General features: G+C 38.1%; 1 protein-coding gene across 2 annotated transcripts in view; it reads left to right on the top strand.

Moving 5' to 3' along the window:
- The first annotated feature begins 392 nt into the window (after positions 1-392).
- CDC42 (cell division cycle 42) overlaps positions 393-6,701 on the top strand; it is a 648,190-nt gene continuing 641,881 nt past the window's right edge. The window contains exon 1 of one of the 2 annotated variants that reach the window (XM_044061887.1): positions 393-479. The gene's annotated coding sequence lies outside the window, so the exon portion shown is untranslated. The remainder of the gene's footprint in view (positions 480-6,701) is intronic. The other variant, XM_044061886.1, reaches the window with a different exon arrangement.

Genomic DNA, 6,701 nt, shown 5'->3' with positions numbered 1-6,701 from the left:
CCCTTCAGAATATCCATGCTAATGCAAAACCTGTCATTCTATCAACTTTCTAAGTAAGTCTGTAAGGGCAATATTTCAAAATTATCCCTATTTTTGGGCCTTTGTCCCACTTTTATTCATGGCTTTGTCCAGATTTATTGCTCTAAGAAGTTGAGAGGTATGATTATTATAACCTACATCTTAACTGAAACTTATGCGTATCGTAGTCATTGAAGCTTATAATAACAGTCTACAATTAAAACCTAGGAAGTAGCCTCATATGTTGACTATCCATTTATTTTCTTTGAGAACCACATAATTCCTTTAGGCAAATAACAAAAATAGTCTGCAACACTTTATAAGTACAGACACAGATGACGTTTATCTTTGACGTTTGTTGCATACATACGTTCCTACGTGCCCTTGCTTCCGAGGTTTGTAAACCCCACATATTCATTTGCCAACGCCCGGCGAAGATACACAGAGTGACACGGCTGAGGGTAAGGAGAGAGAACCGGCATAATTTTGAGGGGCTAATTATGAGGCTGTTTGAGCAAGGAACATTTTGTTTTGATGGGGTAGTAGTGTGATCTTCATTTCTATTAATGCTCTCGATTTTGTCCCTGTAACGCGATTGGATATATTGTTTATGGCCGCATTGGGTGTGGTGGCTTGCCTATGCGGTTGTTTCTTTCCAGAGAGAGCGGCATTGCAAGAGGTGGCGAAAAAAGGCTTTAATATCCCAGAGAGGAAACATTTTGTTGGGACTAAGGGATTGTTGGTGAAGGGTGTTTCTGTCAGTGTTTAGTTTTATGTAAAGATGATGGCATTCAGGCCGGTGACATCCCGGATATGTCTTGAGTATACATTTTGGGGTGCACTTCCGAGTAACGGATGGAGTACGTATTTATTTCAAGTAAAAGTTGTGAAGTTGGATTCTGAGCTCTGATTGTGGTGATATTCTCTATTTAATGTATTCCCGTGTTTCTGTTTGAGAAGGGAGTGGGTTAAAGTGACTCCGGAAGCCGAGGCGGAATATTTTTGTTGAAGTCCAGGGTAATGGTGAAATGTTGAACCATGTCAGCTGGAGTGAAATGCTTGCAGGTGATAGTTGAAGTGGGAGAATGCTAGCATAATTGATGATTGGTAGTGGGTGATGTGTTGGTGATAACCCGGCTGTCCTATGGTGGTGGTACGGACCTAAACATTTTTGAAAAACTGTTTTTCATAAGTTAAAAGCAACGTTGAATACCATTCCTAAAAGAAGTTATATATACTTAATTCTCACTTAACTGTATACTAGCTGTCACCGTCATAGCACACAGGTAGTTGTCTTATTATGTTGGATTAAATCTGCGGATCTACGGGAAGTGAAGCATCCAAAGTTGTCTGTACCAAAATGCACTGTTTTAGATTTTTATAATGATGTCATGCGAGTCTAGATACTACAGTTTGGTCAATTTTTTGTAAGGATTTGAAGTTTGAAGTCTTTGCTACTAGGATTCTTTAGTATTTGTATGTATTTCTCTCTCTTTCAGAGATGTTTGGAAAGAATTGAGAATGGTAAAAAGGCAGGTTGCCAAGATGTGTTTTAGGGATGATGCCAAACGCATGTGTAGCTTTAATAGATTGGATCACTGTTTAAGTTTTTGTAATGCAGAGGTTTGAGTTCTGCATAATATATATTTGGTGTTGAAGTGAGTTTGTTTGTTAGGACTTCTTTGCAGTGTGCAGGCATACCTCTCTATCTCTTGGCACAAGAAATCTGTACACAGTCTAAAATAATGGGGTATGAAGCCCCCACCATAGGGACATATTTCAGATGTTCTTAGAAAGCAGCTAGAATAACAGGATTGGTGTTGGCATGCATTTTCTGAATAATATGAAGTCTGAAACTTAAATGTATTTAATTATTTTTTGACTTCAGTCCTGTGTTTTGCTGGAAAACCACACAATTTGAGGCGCAGACCAACATTGAGGCAAAAATCTGGATAGTTGAGAGGTATGTGTGCAGGATGCTATATTGTGCTCAAATGGGGTGCTGCTTTTTTGTGTTCTGTTCTTTGGACATATTTAACTGGTTTGTGCATCTTTTCAGACTGGCATTGATACCAATAAAAAAGGTCCACATTCAATGTTTGGTTGTGTTGAAGTGGTTAGTCAGTGTACATGAATCCTATTTAGTAGGTGTAAAGGTTGTTTGATAGGCCCTTGCAGTTGCAGCTGGCTGTGTAATATCCATGTGTTGGAAAGAAGCATAGCGCAGATGTTTTTTTGGTAATCCTGGAACTCTGACTTCTGTTTGGGTAGTATGTTGCCAGTTGTTGGAGGGCATATTGTTTGGGAGGTAAAGAGATCAAAGCTGGACTTGCTGTCAAGGTGGGAATAGTCCATCTAGTTTGTAGTCCATCTAGTTTGTAGTCCATCTAGTTTGTAGTCCATCTAGTTTGTAGTCCATCTAGTTTGTAGTCCATCTAGTTTGTAGTCCATCTAGTTTGTAGTCCATCTAGTTTGTAGTCCATCTAGTTTGTAGTCCATCTAGTTTGTAGTCCATCTAGTTTGTTTTTGGCTTTGTCACAAGTGTTATGCTAGCGTTAAATGTTTTTAATGTGTAGTTTAAAAAGTTGATTCTCCCAAAATGTAATGGCGAATGATTGTATATCTGGCATGTTTTTTTGCTTCAGCATTGCATTTTACTAGTGTTAGTTGTAAGAAGCTGAGCGGTGGGGATGTCGAGGACTAATTTTATTGGCTAGGTGTATAGGTGAAAGTGGAACATAAAATGAGTTTTTGATTATCCCTTTTTAAAGGGGGCCCAGTATATAGGGCAGGAAATGTGTATTTTTAGGAGTACAAGAATAAAATATTTGCAGATGTGTCCTGACTTATAGATGCTGTAAGTAAATGCTCTTGTGATGTTTGAAAGAAACCTTAAAGTGATGATCAGTGCAACAGGGTGGTTACATTTTTGATGGCTGCTTTCATTATGCTCTTTCTTCAACATTCAGTAAATGAAAAGGGTAAAGTCTGTATGGCATTTAATTTGGTAATGCATCAGGTACTATAGTCAGAGACTCTTCCATTTGATTGATGAATGTCTTCTCATTGTAACAGAATGACCAGTCGTTGCTTTCCATTAATCTGTGTTTGGGACGTCTCTGCTGTTTGGTTAATATTTTGGCAGTAAACAAAGGGTCACTAGGCTTATTTTCTATGTCTGCTCTTTTTTTTTTTTTTTTTTTTGTTTTGTTTATTGTCCATGGGATCTGATTCTGACCTCCCTAAATTGGAGGGCTTGCAACTGACTGTGATGAAGTTGCTTTCTGAGCTAATAAAATTTGGCTGCAGTTTTATTTTTTTACTCCACTTATGTATTGTTTCCTTGTTAGTTCATTAAATTGCATCTAGTTTTCTTTGTTTATACTAACCGTGGTCTTAATTCTGTGTAATCCATAACCCTTGTCTGGTCAGTACTGTTAAAATCTTGTGTGTATTGGGTTCATGTTACTGATTTAGTTTTCCAATTTAAGGATTGTTCATATTGTGCTGAGACATTTTGAATGCTTCTTGATAAGAATTGACAGCTGTAGCTGATATTTAAAAAAAAAAAAAAGTGCAGTAGGAGAGGGAGAAATGGGGAGTCTTTATTCATGCAGCCACATTCTCAGCTTAAAGGCATATGAAGTAGATAATATTTACTGGCATAAAATTTGATAAAAAAAAGATAAAAAAAACCACAAAACATGAAAATATTCATAAATATATAAGCAAACAAATGCCCTACAGCCGTTTATTCCTTAATACAGGCTCAATGGGGACATGATCATTCAACCACATAGCTAGGTGTGCCCCCAGCCTCAAGATCCACAAAACATTTTTCACTAAGGCGCTAAAATCGTATGGCTTCTTTATGCAATACACATGGTATATGTTCTGTCCCCATTCATGTTTGTCTGAGGAAGCGGTATGGTATTACCGTGAAAGCGCTAGCTTTCTTTCTCTGCAATAAAGCTTTTTGGTACGATTACTTGCTGGTTCATCAAGTTTTTGGATTTGGCTGCATATAGAGCTGTCTTCTGCCTGCTTTGGGAAATTTTACAGTTTTATAGTTTCGTTTGGTTGCTGCAGTTGGGTTTGTTTTTGTTGTTCATACTGTTTGCAGCTATGGCGGAAGGCGCTTCAGATTTGGGAAATCTGCCTGTAATGAACAGACTACATCATTTTTTGAATATTCAGCAAAATCCTCTGGGCATGGGGGATTTGCGATTGGACACTGATCAGAATGCTGTGTGTACCATGAACAATAAGGCTCGTGAGGTGAGAAAAAAATCTTGAATTTTATACAAGTTTAAAAGGTTACAATGCCAACAATTCCACCTTGAGGCTTATTTGGAACATCGTGTTATACCCAGAGGCCTGCATGTCTTGAACATGCCGACCTATGGGAACACGTATCCAGATCTTTTGGCCAGTTGGCAGAAGATCAGTTTGGGCAGCCTATTTGAAACTTTTGATCGAGTATTTCTCACCTGTTGAGGCTGAATTAGCCAAACAGATTAGATAAGAGCAGCGTGAGCTGACACAATGTTTGGGACTGGATGATTCCGATATTTTTCTTAATGACATAATAGAAAAAGTGAATGCATATGAACAACATCTCCTAAATGTGAAGAAGAAAACGCTTGTTTGGGACATCAATGATTTTCATAACCAGCACGTCTTTGCATGGCCTAGAACACAGCATACTGCTAATTGTACTGACAATAGAGATTCTTCTGTTCCTACTGAGGGGGCAAAGAAGTGGATTTTGGCATCATCCACTTCAGTTTCAGCCCCTGTGCAGGGGTGTTATTGTTGAGCCCCCGGATACCATTAAGCCTGTATTAAGGAATAAACGGCTGTAGGGCATTTATTGTTTATATATTTATGAATATTTTTCATGTTTTATTTATTTGTATTAATGTTTTTATCTTAAAATTTACTGGCATAAAATCTGATAATCTACTTCATATGCCTTTAAGCTGAGAATGTGGCGCAACTTTCTTTCTCTGCAGTAAAGTTTTTTGGTAGGATTACTTGCTGGTTCATCAAGTTTTTGGATTTAGCTGCATATCGAGCTGTCTTCTGCCTGCTTTGGGGAATTTTACAGTTTTGTTTGGTTGCTGCATTTGGGTTTGTTTTTGTTCATACGGATGTATGTATGTGTGTGTGTGTGTGTGTGTGTGTATATGTATATGTATGTATGTATATATATATATATATATATATATATGTATGTATATATATATATATATGTATATATGTATATATATATATATATATATATATATATATATATATATATCTATATGTATTATACACACACACATATATGTGTGTGTGTGTGTGTGTATATATATATATATATATATATATATATACATTATGTATATATGTATGTGTGTGTCTAGGACATTTCACTGAAAGTCAAATTAGTGTGTACTTTTCACTGAGACATTTCACTGAAAGTTATATTTGACCTTTTCCCCACTGTTGTGCTTCCCCGGAGTTAGTATATATAGTAAGGGGGGCATAGCCAGCCCCCCACATATTTAAATGATTTATTTATTTATACCAGTTTGATTACCGGGGAGGTCCACTGGGCTTGGGGGCCCGTTTTCAGTGGAGGCCCGGGGAGAAAAGCTCCACAAAACAAAGTTTATTTACATGAATGATTTCAGACAGTTTGCATTTCAAACAGGTTGCATTCAAAAAGAAGAAAGGCAAACAATTTGTTTTGTTTTTGACAGGCATAATGGCTAGATTTTACTGTTTAGTTACATATATGATCTACATTTGAGACCGAGGTTAGGAAGGTGAGAAGGTTAGCCAGGAGTGAAGGGGGAGGAGAGTTTGAGAGGTATGGGCTGAAGAGTACAGTTGCATTTCCTGTTTAGATAGAGGTAGGAATGAAGTTGAGTTTTAAAGTTAAGGTTGTGACAGGTTCTCAGTATGGAGGGCAGAGCATTCCATTTCTTAGCTAGGGAAAAGGATAAGAGAAGCTGACCAGATGGGCGCTTGTGTCTTAGAACAGTGATCAGGTTTTGGTGGGTAGATGTAAGTGATCTCTATTGGCTAGTGCAGGGCAGTTAGTGGGTTGGAACAATAATTTGTGGGTTGTGGTGATTTGGAGAAAGTCAAGTTGATTGGGGAGTTCAAGCCAGTTTAATGAGTGAAGGGAGGTGCAGTGATAAGAGGAGGATTTGGCATTGGTGGCGAATCTGGCGATTTTGTTGTAACATACGTCCAGTTTGGAGGTAAGTGTGGAAAATAAATTAGTGAGCAGAGGAATGCCATACAGTAGAGAGGGAAGGAGATAGGTTGTGGCGAGAGTTAGTCTGCGAGAGTTAGTCTGGTGGGAGGAGAGAGTAAGTGGTTGTTTCTGTAAAGTAGGCCAAGGTTTATGTGTGTTCTAGCTGGATATGAGTATTAAATTGTAGTTGATCATCAATGGTGACACCAAGAAGTTTGGCGGAGGGTACAATCTCGATAGTGGAGTTGTTAAGGCTGGTAATTTGAAGTGAGCTTTTATCAAGAGGGGAGGGTTTTCAGGGGGAGGGTTTTCAGGGGGAGAATAGAAGGATCTTAGTTTTGTTAGCATTTAGTGTAAGGTGATTTTGGAGCATCCAGTTTTCGGTGGTTGAGAAGGCAGTTTGTGTCAGAAATTGGAGCTCTGTTAGGTT

Source organism: Protopterus annectens, chromosome 2.part0 (genome assembly GCF_019279795.1).
Source record: "Protopterus annectens isolate FY-2018-M chromosome 2.part0, PAN1.0, whole genome shotgun sequence".
NCBI lineage: Eukaryota > Metazoa > Chordata > Ceratodontiformes > Protopteridae > Protopterus > Protopterus annectens.
This window is presented reverse-complemented; position numbering and strand designations above follow the sequence as displayed.